Here is a 17,518-nt window from a genome sequence, read left to right as displayed (position 1 = left end):
GCGGGCTCGGTGGGCCCTGCACTTGGAGTGGCCAGCCGGCGCTGCCAGCCCCAGGCAGTGAGGGGCTTAGCACCTGGGCCAGCAGCTGCAGAGGGGGCGCCGGGTCCCCCAGCACTGCTGGCCTACCTGCAACACACTCAAATTGTCACCGGGCCTCAGCCACCTCCCCACGGGGCAGGGCTCAGGACCTGCAGCCTGCCATGCCAGAGCCCCAGGGTGGTGGGCTCCCACGCAGCCCCAGCCTCCCTGATGGGCACCGCCCCCTGCTTCACAGCACCTGGTCCCATCGACCACCCAAGGGCTGAGGAGTGCAGGCACCTGGCCTGGGACTGGAGGGCAGCTCCGCCGGCGGCCCTGGCACTTGATCCACTAGGGAAAGCCAACTGGGCTCCTGAATTGAGTGGGGACTTGGAGAACTTTTATGTCTAGCCAGAGGATTGTATATGCACCAATCAGCACTCTGTATCTAGCTCAAGGTTTGTAAACGCACCAATCAGCACCCTGTCAAAACAGACCAATCAGCTCTCTGTAAAAAGGACCAATTAGCTATCTGTAAAATGGTCCAATCAGCAGGATGTGGGTGGGGTCAGATAAAGGAATAAAAGCAGGCTGCCCGAGCCAGCCCGGGCAGCCTGCTTGGGTTCCCTTCCATGATGGGGAAGCTTTGCTTCTTTTGCTCTTCACAATAAATCTTGCTGCTGCTCATTCTTTGGATCTGCACCACCTTTATGAGCTGTAACTCTCACCGAGAAGGCCTGCAGCTTCACTCCTGAAGCCAGCGAGACCATGAACCCACCCACCAGGAGGGGTGAATAACTCTGGATGGGAGGAACGAACAACTCTGGACGTGCCACCTTTATGAACTGTGACACTCACGATGAAGGCCTGCAGCTTCACTCCTGAGGTCAGCCAGACCATGAACCCACTGGAAAAAATGAACAATTGCAGACACACCATCTTTAAGAACTGTAACACTCAGCGTGAGGGTCCGCGGCTTCATTCTTGAAGTCAGCGAGACCAAGAACCCACCCATTCTGGACACAATAGGACCAATGTAAGGACACATGTTTGTTCTTATACCATTCTTGCTGTATTTATAAATTTTTGTTGCAGGAGAGGTGTGATTACCTTGGATATCTTGATAGTGGGACACTTTGAGAAGGCAAGAGTTAACCTGATCTTAGCTGACTTGGTGAATTGAATAAATCTTACCTTACTATCACAGGCGGATTGAGGCAAGGTTTGGGGTAGTAAGTTCAATTTAGAAGGTTTATTTAGAATAAAATTCTGAAGTCCAAGCAACCTATTTGTTGTCTTTCATTATCAAAGACTTATTTTCTTATTTTTTACAACAAGCCTTCATAATTCTTCTGAGTGGGAGGGTTCTTGTCATAATAAATTTCAGAAGTCATTAGTTATGCACATATGTTTTTTTCCCTTTTACACGCATAAAAATTGGTTTTGGCTCTCACAGAATTGATGCATAGAAGAGTAAACAAGATAAGAACAAGGAATGAAGACTAAGGAACACAAGTAACGTGTAATCTCTAGGGACTTCATAAGTGAGTGTGCAGGTTTAGAAAAATTTCAGCTCTTGGTGGAAAGCAAAATAAACTGATTCAAACTAATTGAAGTGAAGAGCGATTTTTCCGAGGAGACTGGAAAGATAATGTCATATATAGAAAACTTGAAGGTTAGCAGAAATAAAGGACACAGATGATGGAGATGGCCAAGCTAGAATCTTAACTGATGCTTTTCTAGAGATTATTATACTCACTCCTGTTCAGTTTTCAAAGGCTCAGGTTGGAATATTATATTGGCTGACCTTAATCTACAGATTGATTGTGATGACATCTTGAAGATGGCGTTTCGTGACAATTCACACATATATCTCCCTGTCAATCTTAGATGTGCAAGAAATACAACTTTTCAACGTTTTCTGTAATTCAAGTTATTTTGTACGTTAAGGTCTCATTCAGATGAATTAACAAGAATAATCTCAGTGTTAATGAGCTTTTTACCACTCTTTTGCCTCTTACAACATTTATGTTTATGGTGCAACTAAGTAGGGACAGATTATGAAGGAATTCCCACCTTATTCTCAGTTTTGTCTGGTTCACACTCATAATTAATGAGTTTGTCCATCACATTTTATTTCTGGCACTGGTTCAACAACGTAATTTGTGTAACTGAGCTTTCATTCTCCACTGGCAAGCTTCTTCAGTATTGTCATTGGCTCTGTCTGATCCTTACTGGTTCTTGAGAAATTTTCTGTAGTCTTGTAAGTCTAGTGATAATTGAATGCCATCATTATGGGAAGACAGAATTCTGTTCTTCATTGCTCTGAATTGAGAGTATCATTGCAAAGCTTTGCACAACCTATGTTTCCTGAGTAAACTGCCATCCTCTTTTCTCTCCTGCTTTATTGTTTTCTGTGGGTTCTGCCCAAGATGTAAGGAAAAAAGTCATTTCTAATTCTAGATCTCATTTGAAGAGTTTTGGCAAAACAAACTCGCCTATATTAATTATAGTAATAGTTATTACAATAACCTACCTAATAACATGTATAAAAGTTAATTTTTGATCATTATATAAATATTTCAAAATGATTTAAATCTTCTTGATGGATAATGTGCACTTGAGAGAAATCTGAAATAAAAGGTAAATATAGGTTTCTTAGAATTTGTCAGTAAGAGACACATTTTAACTTACATAATCCCAGGATCATTTTCAGCATTCCCATTTTTTAATGTGTGAATATAGGTACAGACACTATGAGTAACAACAACAGTTGGAAGTAATCCAACTGTTTCTCACTAGTGAAAAAGATAAATACAATTAGTTTATAATGCATGTACTAAATTGTAGCAATCAAAATCAACAAATATATTTCCACAATAATATATATGTTTAAAATAATATTAAAGAAAAAGTAAATTTTTGAAGAATTTAAGGATTCAAAATAGATTAAAAAACAAATATATTACATATAGTTTATGTAAATAGCTATTTTATATAAAACATTTAAAAATCAAATTTGCTAGCATTTTAAGATTTTTGAAAACTTTTTTGTAAGTAATATTGTATAATGTATTTCAATTTACTGTCTTTTATAGTTTGGTTTTGGTGTTATAGTAACTCTGTTGAAACAGTTGTTGAACAGTTCATCTTTCGTGTTTTTTGTTTTTTGATTTTTTTGTTTCTCTCTGTTTTTGAGGCAGAGCCTTGCTCTGTCACCCAAGCTGGAGTGCAATGGCATGATCTTCGCTCACTGCAACCTCCGCCTCCCAGGTTCAAGAGATGCTTGTGCCTCAGCCTCTCACGTAGCTGGGACTACAGGTGCACACTACCATTCTTGACTAATTTTTGTATTTTTAGTAGACACAGGGTTTTGTCATGTTGGCCAGTCTGGTCTTGAGCTCTCAGCCTCAAGTGATCCACCCGCCTCGGCCTCCCAAAGTGCTGCAATTACAGGAGTGAGCCGCCACGCCTGGCCAAAAAGCTTCTATATCACCAGATATAGAATGATAGATTGCAAAGAAAAAAAATACTAAATCCGTGATTATATCTGGATTAGAAAAGAGGAAATTTGGATCAGAGAAGATTGTCTTGCAGATGAAGAAAACTATGGTCATTTATATACATAAATACTAAATTTCTCCTGAAAAATATATATTTAAAAATGTATTATTAAAGATACAATATTTGATAATATTTGTCAAAGTTAAATTTGGAGCCACATTATATTAGATTCAGATCCTTTTTTCTTTGAAATATTTCATGACATATGAGAAGTAAATGTTAATTGTTAAAGTAGAAATGGCAAATATGCACTCCATAACCTTATCTAGGAAGGAAATGAGAGGCTTCAAACTAAAATTGGATACAGGATCAAGGGAGAACATTTGTGTGAATCAGGAGACATTTAAGCATATTTAAGAGAAGAGAGGCTGGAACCTACAAAGACAAAATAGTTGTAGTAGAGAAGAGACGTGAAGACAAGACGTGCTTATTGATTGTCTAGCTTGGGAGATTCATCATGGTTAGTTGAATTGCATATGACAATGGCCTACAGTTTTCACAGTAAAGACAGTGGAAAGAGGTTCAAAAATGAATTTTGGAACTTTTGGTATCCCTCAGGAATAGGCAAGGAAGGGAAGGGAGATATTCTAGTAAGGAAAAGTACATTTCTGTGAAGGCCAGCACTGTGAAATCCACACTGAGAGGCTTGTGGGATTCTCTGGGTGGTTATATTAGCTCATGAATGACAGGAATGAGGCTGGAATTTTAAGTGTGCACTTCCTACCCAGGTGTAGCTTTGAGGCAAGAAATAAGGAAAGCAGTGTTTGGATAAAGAAATGAAAGGAAAAGTTTAGAATCAGGACCCATCCATCCCTAAAAGAGGCACTCACTGTCACTCTGTGGTCACCTGAACCAGCCCTTTTTGTTCAGGTGTTACTTTGATATTATTCCTGAGGAGGTGCATTATCAAAAAGCATGAGGATTACTTTCAATTTCCCAGTCCTTAGCTTCATTTCAAGAAAACATATTGCCATGGTGTCTGGAAGGGAAAATATTATATTAAGGTTGGGAACATTTAGGAACTGTCAGAGGCCTTCTGAAACAACTAATTTTTGGAAGTGGTTTCTAGACACTGTTTTTTTTTTTTTTTTTGCAGGCCCTGACTACAAATTATTCTGTGTAATTATTGTAGGAAATTAATCTCAGACTGTTAGAGATGATGTGTGAGATACTTTACAATTAAAAAAAGGCCTTCCTAGCAGACAAAAAAAAAAAAATGAGTTAAGTACTTTAGGTCAGTATACAGTGTTGCCAAGGGGAATGTGTGAAAAAATGTGATTGAGAGGTGGTAATGGTAGTAACAGATGGTGGTAGTGCTGAGACTGCGTGTATTGAAGATCAGTGAGTAAGTGGCTAAAATAATCACAGTGGAAATACACTGAATTACATTAGTGAAATCAGAATGTAAAACGTATACTAGATATATTTTAGAACCATATTCCAAAATTATCATTACTCTAGTTAGCTTACATTTGAAATAATTGTAAAGTCTCAAATTGTTAAAAAAATTGTTTAAGAATTATAATGCACAGCAAAGTAAGAAATATACTAAAACTTTTTCTCTTTCTTAAGAATAGCTTCATGCTATTTTAATGAAGATGGATCTGATCTAACCCTTTTTTGGGGCCAACTACGTACAATACAATTTTTAGAAGACAGTAAAAATAGGAAACACTACATACTTTATATAGAAATTTAAGTGTTATGATAGAGGTAAAAACCATAATTCAGCAGAGATTACAGGAGTGATAGATATTAATTTTGACTGAGAAACTGAAAGATATACTTGGATCTTTTTTAGGAATTGCCAAGCTGATTCAAAAATTTATATGGTATTGTAAAAGATCTAGAAAGCTAATTCAGTTTTAGAAATAAGAAAACAGAGTTGGAGGACTTCTACTTTCAAAACTTACAATAAAGATATAGTTAATTAGGCAGAGTGTTATTTTTATAATATAGAAATTTAGATTAATGAAAAAGAATAATAAAAATTATCCTACCTGTGGTCAGTTTATTTTTAACAAAAATACAAGGTAATTTAATAGGAAAAAAAGTCTTTTTTACAAATAGATTTGGAACAACTGATAATCTGTATGGAAAGTAAATTAGCCTCAATCTTTACCTTATACCACCTATAATATTAAATTTGATTATATACTTATGTGTTAAATTTAAAACTCTAAGCTTTTTAGAAGAAAAATAGCAGACTATATTCCACTATGATTTACAGAGACTAAATTGATCCCAATAAGCACAATAGACATTGTGTGGAATGACATTTGTTGACGGGATGCTACCATTTCTACTTTCAAGGAAACATAACACATCCTTGCTAAACAAACACACCTTTCCTGTTACCAGTGTACATAGAAAATCCAAAAGAAAAAAATAAGAAAACTGTGTGGTAAACATGGAATGAAATCAATAAAATTTTTCAATGTTCTTTGGAAATATGTCTGTAAAAGGTCCTAATACATGATCCCTCTTTACAAAGAAAATACTGAAAACAACTTTTTCACAGTCTTCAAACTGGATATGTTTTGGTCTGAATAAGGCAATCTGGTGCATTTGTTTAACTTCAAATAATAACCAAAGTTTATTTAATTTGTTCTATAATTCACTAAGATAGACTCCTCCTCAAAAACCAGTTATTTCTCCAACTTCAATCTGGCAATATTTTCCCATCTTTAAGTAATAAATTCAATTACCTTATCAATGATCTCACTGGCTTTATCTTGGATTCATCACTCTCTCCTTCTTTGCAATCCCATAGTACTCTGGAAAGTCTATATCCTATGGTTGATTTCCATAGCCTTCAGGACAAATCTTAACTGACATTGTCATTTAAGAAACTTCTTCACTTGGAGCAGCTAACGTCTCTAAGCATTTTTTTTTTTCCTGCCAAGCCTTTCACCTGTATTTCTCCATGCTCTATCTGACACACCTAAAGAGGCTGTCTTGGGATACTAGGAGCCCCTTTCATGGATTATCAGAGCGCATCAGAGGCTCCTTTCCTAAATGCACATATCGGAAGCATAAAGATGTCTTTAAGCCATCTGGACCTACAATTTTCTTTTCTTTGTGGTTGTGGGAGTCAAAACAGTATCCTCTATCCTCTGGTGTTACTCCTGTGAATATGTTACATTAAATAACACAACGGACTTTACAGATCTTATTAAGGTGACTAAAGAGTTTACCTTTTTATTAGGGTGAGTCTGATATAATCACATGAACCTTTAAAAGCAGAAAGCAGCTATATAAAAGGAAGTCAGGGAGATTCAAAGTATGAGAAGGATTTTATATTTCCATGCTGACTTCGAAGATGGAGGGGACCACAAGTCAAAGAATGTGGGTGACAATGACCTCTCACTGACCTGCGAAAGCTGAGAATGACCTCTCACTGACATCTAGCAAGGAAACAGGAACTTCAGACCTACAATGCCACAGAACAGAATTCCACCAACAAACTAAATGCACACACAATGCGATTGATTGTTCCCCAGAGTCTCCAGACAAGAACTTAGTCAGTTGACACCTTGATTTAGGTATTGTGAGACCCGAAGAGAGTACAAGCAGAGGCTGCCCGGACTTCTGAATTGTAGAACTGTCAGATAATAAGTGGGTACTGTTTTAAGCCACTAAGTCTGTAGTAATTTGTTACAGCAAAGATAGAAAAATACAGTGGGAATATTTAATTCTGAATTCAATGTCTTTTAGCACAGGGCTATTCAGATTTTCTTTTTTCTTGATTCAATTTAAATAGGTTATTTAAACTATTTGACACATTTACCTAAGTTGTTGAATTTATTGACATAACATTTTTCTTTCTATTAAATTGTGTAGGACAGCAGTCCCCAAACTTTTTGGCACCAGGGACCAGTTTCCGTGAAGACAATTTTTCCACAGATGGGGAGTGAGGATAGTTTTGGGATGGGATGAAGCTGTTTCACCTCAGCGCATTAGATCCTTTTTTCTTTTCTTTCTTTTTTTTTCTTTGACGGAATCTCGCTCTGTCGCCAGGCTGGAGTGCAGTGGCGTGATCTCGGCTCAGTACAACCTCCGCCTCCCTGGTTCAAACGATTCTCCTGCCTCAGCCTCCTGAGTAGCTGGCACTACATGTGTGCACCACCACGCCCAGCTAATTTTTGTATTTTTAGTAGAGACGGGGTTTCACCATGTTGGCCAGGCGATTATCTCGACATTGTGATCCACCCACCTCGGACTCCCAAAGTGCTGGGATTACAGGCATGAGCCACCGTGCCCAGCCAGCATTAGATTCTTATAAGGAGGATGCAACCTAGATCCATCACATTTGCAGTTCACAAGAGGGTTCACTTTCCTATGAGAATCTAGTGATACAGCTCATCTAACAGGAGGTGGAGCTCAAGCAGAAATGCTCACCCTCCCGCTGCTCACCTCGTGCTGTGCAGCCTGGTTCCTAACAGGCCATGGACCAATACCAGTCCTTGGTCCAGGGGTTGGTGACCCCAGGTGTAGGATATGTATTAATGTTTCCTCTCTTATTCCAATATGTTAATTTATGTCTATTTCTTCTTGGTCGGTATAAACATTTATCATCTTGATCTTTTCAAATAAACTACTTTTGGTTTTACTGATATTATGTTTTACATTTTCTTTTTCATTAGTTTCACAATTATTTTTAGTATTTCTTACTATATATTCACTTTGAGTTTATGTTGCTGTCCTTTTTCTAACTTCTTAAGGTAGAACCTTAGTTAAGTGATTTTTAACTTTTCTTCTTTTCTAATATAAACATTTAAAGGTCCAAAATGTCCTCAACATTTGCTTTAGTTGTGTCTCACATATTTTGATATAATGTATTTTATTTACTTATTTTCAAATTTCTACCCATAATTTACATAAAATCCATTGCTTAATTTTTAATCATTTGGACTATTCTGGATACCTTTCCATTATTGGTATCTAATTTAAATCCAGTGACGAAAGATAACATATGCTATGTAATTTCAGTCCTCTTAAGTATATTAAGGGTTGTTTTATTGTCCAATATATAATCTATCTTGGTGAATATCCGTTTGAACTTGAAAAAGATGTATACTCTGCAGTTTCTTTGTGTGTATGTGTGTGTGTTGTTCTGCAAATATAAATTAAGTGTTATTGGTGGACACTGTTGTTCAAGTCTCTTATATCTTTTTCGATTTTGTGTCTACTGTCAATTACTAAAACGTAAGTGTTGAAATCTCCACCTGTAATTGTGGATTTATCTATTCTCTTCTTAGCTTTGTCAAGATTTGTGTAAGTATTTTAAAGCTCTTTCATCTTTATCGTTGTTATTTCCTTTTGATGAATTTACCCGTGAAATTTCTATTTCCGGTAAGGTTTCATGTTTGGAAGTTTACCTGGTCTCATTGTAACATAGGCACTTCAGTTTTTTATGTCTGTGATTTGCATAATATAGCTCTTCCTATCATATTAATTTTAATCTATCTTTCTATACAAGATATAATTTATTCTTATATTTAAATGACTTTCATGTTGACAGCATATAGTTGGATCTTGCTTTTTTATGCAGTCTTACAATCTATTTATTTAAATTGGTATGCTTAGCCCTTTTATATTTAATTATTAATATGGTTGGGCTTAGTTCTTCCATTTTGCTACTTAATTTGTAATCATTAAATCCTTTCCCTCTTTGTTTTCTAGTTTCTTTTAAATAATAGAGAACTTTTCAGCATTCCACTTTATCTCTTCTAGTTAGATATCTATTATTATTTAATAAAACAATGAATTTACAGTATTTTTTAAACTTTTACATCTCTTAAATATCATTTTATAGATTAATATATTTTTAACACCTTTAGAACTATGTATTTCCATTTCTCCCCTGTAATCCTTTTTGCTATTATAATTATACCTTTTACTTTTCTATATACCACAATGCAATACAGTAATAATATTTTGCTGTAAACCATCAAAGAAAATAAGATAAAATTTTATTTCACACAAATAAGATAAAATCTTAAAAATAAAGTAAATAAAAAATAAGATAATGTCTTTTATTTTTTCCTACATGTTTTCAATTTCTAGTTTCCTTTATTTAGGTAAATCCACATTGCTATCTGTTACCATTTTTATTTGGTCTAAAATATTTATCTTGTGTTATAGTATAAGTTTGCTAGTAATGCATACTCTCAAATATAATTGTCTTTAAATTTCACCTTTTTAAAAAGTATATTTTTCCTTGATTAAAAAATTTAGTTTAGCATACTTTTTTTTCTTGTGTCATAAAGCTGCTTAACAGTCATGCAATTTGCACAGATTATGCATTCATTCTGCTATCATTAATTTTTATCATTCTTCTTTTGTTTATAATGTCTCTCCCCACTTCCTTGGTGATTTTTATGTTATTCTCTTTATAGCTGTTTTCTTGTCACCTAATGATACATCGTGTGTGTGTGTGTGTGTGTGTGTGTGTGTGTGTGTGAGAGAAAGAGAGAGAAATAGGTGATTACAGTAGTTCCCTCTTATCTGCAGTTTTGATTGTGTGATTCTGGTTACTTGAAGCCAACAGCAGTCCAAAAGGAGCTAAGTAAAGTATAGTAAGATATTTTGAGAGAGACTGACCACATTCACAGACATTCTATTATAGTATATTGTTATAATAGTTTTATTATATTAGTGACTATTATTAATCTCTTACTGTGCCTAATTAATAAAATGAACTTTATTATAGGTATGTGCAGTAAGTACAGAACAAAACATAGTATATATAGGGTTTGGTACTATCTATGGTTTCAGGCATCCACTGAGAGTCTTAGAATGTATCCCTTGCAGATAAGCGGGCACTTCTGTATTTATTCTGCTTAGATCTGTTCATCTTTAAACAGTAGTCTTGTAGTGTTTATCATATTTTGAAAACATACCGTAATTTTACAATTGTTATGACTCTATTCATTATCTATTGTTTCCCTCTGTTTCATTTTGGATAGTCTTTGTTTTCTGTTTTCAATGTCAATAATTTTATTTCTTCTGCATTAATTTGCTGTCAATTCCATCCACAGAAATTTTACCTTAGCTATTAATTTTAATGTCTAGAATTGCTATTTGAGTGTCCATTTGTTTCATTATTATATTCATGTTTTCCTTTGAATAGTTGAACATTTGTAAAATAGTTATAACCTTTTAAGATTACTTCCTATGACTTCCATCACATCTGTCATTTCTTTTTGTTTCCTAGAAATAAAATATTTGTCACATTTTCTTCTTTTTTACATGCCTTGTAATTTTTTATTGTTTTATCTAAAATGCTAATTGTACATTGTTGACATGAGTCTCAGATTCTGTTGTATTACTTTAAATATTGTTGGAGACATTATTCTAGAAGGCAGTTAATTTATTTACAAGTCTGTTTGATTCTTTGAGGAATTGCTGTTTAGGCTCTTTATGTTGGATGCACAGCAAAAGCCTTTCACAGACAGTTAGTGTAACATAATTAATGATATGTATTGCCTTTTCATTTCCCTACTTCCTTAGTAATTTCATGTGATAACTAAGATATTTTTTCATCACCATGAGAGGAAAGTGAATTCCAAATATTTCCATTTCTTACAGGAAGGGGAACATCACACACCAGGGCCTGTTGTGGGGTAGGGGGGAGGGAGGAGGGGGGAAGGGGGAGGGATAGCATTTGGAGATATACCTAATGTTAAATGACGAGTTACTGGGTGCAGCACACCAACATGGCACATGTATACATATGTAACTAACCTGCACATTGTGCACATGTACCCTAAAACTTAAAGTATAATAAAAAAAAAGAAAATTCTAAATTTTTTTAGTGTTCCAAATGCAAATAAGGCTTGCAGTGATAAAGATGTGTGACTACAGTTTGTGATGTTTCATTATGTATATTAGAATTAGTGTCCTTTCCATACACTCCCAATATGCTTGGGGTATGGGAGATTGTTAAATCTCAAACTGAAAAGGCAAGTAAGCAGTATTCACTTCTATCATAATGCCCTAAAGTCACTGGAATAAATAAAATGGTATTTCAGTTCTGAATTCCTTTTCTTGAAAAACATGTAAAAAGTGCTAATGGGTTTTGCAATGCATGTTCTACATTAAGAAATACTCTCCCAATGTCTTCAGAACTCCTGTATCATCACAGGTAGACATTTTTACTCCATCATATTATGGGGGCCACTTGGAAGACTCATAGATCTCTCAAGACTCCAGACCCAAGGATACTTCACCAGCTTAACCGTCAGTCACAGTTTGACCAAGAGACTCCCAGGTTTAGCAAGATTATCTTGTTCATGCCTGTTATCAAAGCATGATTGTTAATCACATACCTTTACACTCTCAAATGTGTCCTAGTTATAATAATAAAAGCAAATGGTCACTGTAACTGAAACAGTCTGGGACATATAATAAGAATTTGGGGTGTCTGAATTGAGATGAATAAATCTAAGAAATTTACAGAACACAGTAAATGCGTCGGAAAATTTTCTCTTTTTTTTTTTTTTTTTTTTTTGAGACGGAGTCTTGCTCTGTCACCCAGGCTGGAGTGCAGTGATGCGATCTCAGTTCATTGCAACCTCTGCCCCCCAGGTTCAAGCGATTCTTCTGCCTCAGCCTCCTGAGTAGCTAGGACTGCAGGCGTGTGCCACCACATCTGGCTAATTTTTGTATTTTTAGTAGGGACAGGGTTTCACTACGTTGACCAGTCTGGTCTAGAACTCCTGTTCTCAGGTGATCTGACCCCCTCGGCCGACCAAAGTGCTGGGATTACAGGCGTGAGACACCGCGCCCGGCCAGAAAATATTTTTTCTTGAACAGGTTTCTGTATCCTTAGATTTATCCTCCATTCTTCTTGAGCTTTACATATTTTCAACATTAAGTGCTACTTTTTTATTTTATGAAAAAAGTATAAGGAACAAACATATTTTAGTACAGTATATTCTCTTAATAGCAATCTTTAAATTGTTTAGAGACAAAAATCTCTAACAATATTAATAGCCAGAATTTAACCTTCTTAAGTATAAGAACTAAACTTCACACCAATAATATATAGAATATTTTTAGTTGAAATTGTAGGGAAGGCCCCATAAAAGTCAAGACTCTAAAACAATACAGTTAAGCAACCACAAGGGAGCATCTTGAAGCAGAGAGAAGTGTGGATTCTACAGCCAGAAAACCTGGTTTAGAATCATGCTCTGCCACTTTAAAATGGTGTAATGGACAAGAGAGTAAGCCCCTCTGAAGGTACGTTTTCTTATCTGTAAATGAAAATAATTTTTAAAAATCAACCTAATAGGACTTCTGTACATATTCAATGCGTTTATACTTGAAAAGAGTTTGTAAAAATGCTTTGAACATAGCACAAAGTATGTGTTTGTTAAAAATAAATAGCAATAAAGAGGGTTATCTACCCATAATAACCCAATAAGATAGATTTCCCCCCTCTCATTGTATTTTTCTTTATATTTATATGCAGATCAATTCACTATTTAAAGAAGCCTGAGTCATTTTTCCCTGTGACGCGGTTGCTTAGCTTATTCGAGGACCTGGCAAAACACCAGTTACCAATCAATGTAAACTGCTGAAAATAAAGTCTCAAAAGCTAGAGCTAGGTTTGGTGTTCTGTCTCCTCTGCCATCTCAGGACAATGAAATGTAGTGAGGGGCCAGCCGATGTCTTAAGATTGACAAGTTTCTGATATTTTTACTTATTTATTTTATCCTGAAAGCAAACATAAGATTTCAGAATTAAAGGCACACTATGATTACTATACTTACAGAAATAACCACATGCAACATTCCCCATGCATCTTTCTTCCCTCAGAATGATGAGATGAGTGCCACATGGATCTGTGCATGCAGAAAGATTGTTGCACCGAAGAAGAGGAACTCCAAATTAAAAATTTAGGAGTTATAGAGGGACTGCAGCTTCCTTTCTCTTCTCCTGAAAAAAGAAGAGAAACCATATTTCCCTAAGACAGGTAAATCTTCTGTGGGGAGAGAAGAGGAATTTAAAGGAATGTCTCTGAGTTGTATCTCCCTTCATAACATGAAACATAGCTCTAAGGGGAGCTGAATGCTCTGAATTTTGCTGAAGGTCTCTTGCTCTCTGCGGGTTGCTATTCAGTTTTAATCTCCAGAGTTGCACTTCCAGTCTGCTCTCAGTTTATTTGCTCAGAAAACCCTAACCATGCAGAAATGTGGACATATGTCTTCAACAATTCCACAAAATTCTCTCATAGCACTACATTTTCTCCTATGATGAATATTCTCTTTACATGTTAACACATGACCATAGAATTGGGAACATAAATCTTCAAAATCACTTCACCTAGCATTAATTTCTAGAAGTGTTTTGGAGATCTGTTTTCAATAACTTATAAGAGATGTAGATAGATACCAGATTTGTTATGTGTTTCTTAATATTTCTGGGGTCTCATATCCCATCTTCAAGATATCTTATTTTGCCAAATGACCCTGCAACCCTTTCTGTGTTTACCCATTTTTTTAAATAAATAGTAAATGGTTCTAACATGATTGTATATTAAGATTGGGACACATTTGATGACCTTTGAGAGAGTTGTAAGCATGGAAATACGGAGATTCTATGGACTGTGGTGAGGAGTAGTCTCTTTGAACCAGAGGAAATTCCAGTTGTAGCTGAACCCACCAAACCTTAGAGTGAGAGAAGCATGTAGCTATTGTTTGAATGTATATAGGAAATTCCTTTTTGTAGTAGGAGATATCTGAGTTTTTTTATCCTAAAAGGTAATAGCAAAGAGTAAGAATGTCAGGATAGTTGAAAAATAAATCAAAATATAGAGGGGAAAGGGAGTAAATAAAATGGGTAAAAGTGAGTGGAAAATGCATAATCATAATGTGTTGATTAAGTAAGTTATTAGCTTGAAGGTTTAAAATATAGTCCAAGGTTTATTTGGAACCTAAATTATAGAAAATTGAGATTTGAGGACCCATCCAACCTCCTCTCCACAATCCTTCAGATGTTTACTAACTTTATCTGAGGGTAGAGAATAAGCAGACACATCTTTAGGTGCTCAGAATGGAAGATTTATAGTGGTGGTTCCTATCATACCGCAGGCACGATGCTGGATTTTTCCACTCACGTTTATTCCCTCATTTAATAAAAATAAATATTATCTGATCCCTTCCTCTTCTTTTGCACTGATACTCAGATAACATTTTTTAAGCTACAACCTCCAAATTCCCAGATAGCCTAAAAAGTCTTCTAATCCGTCTTCCTGTCTATGATTTCTCACCTGTCCATTATATCCCCATTCTGCTACCCCAAAATATTGCATAAAATTCAATTTAAGATCCTCCCCAATGATATTCTATTGCAAATATATTTCTCAACAGAATGGCAACCTGTTAAATTGTATGCATTTGTGTGTGTATGTGTGTGTGTGTGTGAGAGAGAGAGAGAGACAGAGAGACAGAGACAGAGAGAGAGAGAGAATAAGTAGCATAGTTTGCCTGAAAGTCTTATATTCACATGGAAATCAAAATATCTAAACCAGAACTTATCCTTTTCCTTCAATTTTGGTTTTTTCTCCTGTGTTTTCTTGTTGAGGGCAGGATAACTCTATACTTTCTGCGTTAAATTAGAAATGTAGCAACAATTTTTATGTCCTTTTACTTCTCTTTTTATATTTTTCAATCAAAAAGTCCTAATGAATCCACTTTCTAAATAATTCTGTAATTAATAGGCTTCTTCTTGAATCTACAGTTCAAATATTCCAGACAAAATTTGTCACTACTCTGGTCTGACACAATAGCATTCTAATTGAAGACATTGCTTGTGTTTCTCTTAGAATACAGGACAAATAATTTCACATGAATTTAAGAGACAACCAATATTTATCAGATTGTTTTGGAAGCATCAGATTCTACTACATATTCTTTCAAGTCTTCACACTTCAACAATTTCATGTCCTGTTTCTTTTTATGCCTAATATGCTGCTCTAATGTCTCTCACAGATTATTTCATCTGAGTAATTCATATTTATATTTCAAATCTCAATTGAAATTTCCATTTTTAAAGAAGATCTTTCCTGACAGAGGTTCCTCATTTAATAACATTTATTAAAATTAAAATAACAGGAGTTTCTAGCATTCTCATGAATTTATGTCAGTCAAATTACATTTTTTTTTTCTGAAAAATGAATATAGCCTTGAAGTTAAGGCCCACCTGAGTTGAAGCACTTTCTAAGTCCTTTCCTTACCTCATATGACTACAGGTAGATAAGATCTTTGCTAAGTTTGAAACAGTGAAAATTTCAGATGGGCACTGTGTTTTGAAAAGTGAACAGAAGCATACAGACAAGTGATTGTGCCTGGAGCAAATTACTAATTCATAAAGAGGATTTAATTCCAATTCACTATTAATGCAGTTAGGCGGACTGCCTCAGAGATGCTGCAAATAACTTAAGCTGGTGCTTCCTAAGCTTTACTGTGCATATAAATTACCTGAGAGGCTTGTTAAAATATGGACTCTGATTCTATAGATCTGGGATGAAGTCTGAGATTCCGCATTTCTAACAAATTTCCAAGTTAAGTTAATGCTGCTGGCTATCATATTATACTGAGGCTTGAGTAGTAAAATCTTAAACTGCATTTCTTGGGAGGGGAAAGGCAATATATAATCTGTTTTGAGAGGAGTGTAAAGGAAAGTGACTTATACTGGTTAAGGCTGCTTTTCTTACAAGAATATTTGAAAAAACTTATGCTAGGATAAGAAGTTTATAGAAATCCTCCGAATATATAGAATTTTTCTGCAGATTGAATGTAAAACATATTCAGTCATGAAAATAAACACACTAAATGTGTATATAAAGACAAAAGATTACAGAGAAACAAGAGGTGAGAAACACAATTATTAAAGATGTATTAGGGATATTGGGAAGGCAATGCCCCTTACAAAAAATGGTAAGGATAGAAAGATTAGCCAAGAAATTAGGATTCAATGGTGTCTAATTTATTGTCAGTTTCTGATATGCAGTAAAGTTAAGATGAAGAGTTTCATTTGAAAAAAAAAAAAAAAATTAGCCACAGTGAGTCATTGCCAGCTCATGGATGTCATAAGAAAACTACAACTGTAGGAAATATTAGTAAGTTTTCAATAAACACAGTGACTGTAGTAAAGAGAAACTAATGGTGGAAAAAATATATACCAATTATAATCAGCAAACAGAAACTATCCACTCTACTCACCCAACACGTATACAGTTTGACCTTTGAGAACTGAAACTATCTATTCCCATACACAACTATGCTACCTATACTAAGACTTCATTCTTTTACCTTCTTTAGCATAACTTCAGTATTTCAGGAGACTTTTCCAGGCAAATAACTTGGTTGTTCACTTCTTAAAAGGCGCATCAACTTTTCCATAGAAAGAAAACTTTGGCTTATATTATCTGCTGTTTGAATCTCAAAATTCTCACCTTGCTGTGTCCATCAACAGTAAATTGTTACATCATAATTCTTATTCAACCTTAATCAAGCCCCTGAATTAAAAGTCTTACAATAAACTTTCAATCCCTAAAATTCTTATCTTGTATTTCTCCCTCTGAGACACTACTAAAAGTCTTTGAGTTATCAAAGTAAACAATAACAGAGCTTTTGCTTATCATCAGCATGTTGTATTGTGTTATTTAGGGAGATGGAATTCAACAAACCAAACCCATGTGAAGGAAGAACAAATAAGGGGAAAGTGAAAAAGACTGAATAGAATGATCGAAGAGCAGAAGACAGATTATAGACATATTTTTAAAATTAAACTGTGTTACAGGACTTTTCCTTAGTTCTGCTAAAGAAGAGGTCCTTGTCCAACAGCCACGAAAATTCAGGCTCACAGACAATTTGAATGGTGAGTAATACAGGGTTTTATTGGGTGAAAAGTAAGAAACGGAAGA

General features: G+C 35.3%; 1 long non-coding RNA gene across 1 annotated transcript; it reads right to left on the bottom strand.

The window, feature by feature from the left end:
• Positions 1-1,076: 1,076 nt before the first annotated feature.
• LOC107976520 (uncharacterized) lies at positions 1,077-17,076 on the bottom strand. Its single transcript, XR_001720565.3, has 3 exons — positions 16,905-17,076; positions 13,362-13,527; positions 1,077-2,649 (listed from the first exon to the last, which is right to left on the bottom strand). It is a non-coding gene; the product is annotated as an uncharacterized LOC107976520 (long non-coding RNA).
• Positions 17,077-17,518: the final 442 nt, after the last annotated feature.

Source organism: Pan troglodytes, chromosome 7, assembly GCF_028858775.2.
Source record: "Pan troglodytes isolate AG18354 chromosome 7, NHGRI_mPanTro3-v2.0_pri, whole genome shotgun sequence".
In the NCBI taxonomy this organism is placed as follows: domain Eukaryota; kingdom Metazoa; phylum Chordata; class Mammalia; order Primates; family Hominidae; genus Pan; species Pan troglodytes.
Note: the sequence above shows the minus strand (reverse complement) of the source record. Positions and strands in the feature narration are given on the sequence as shown.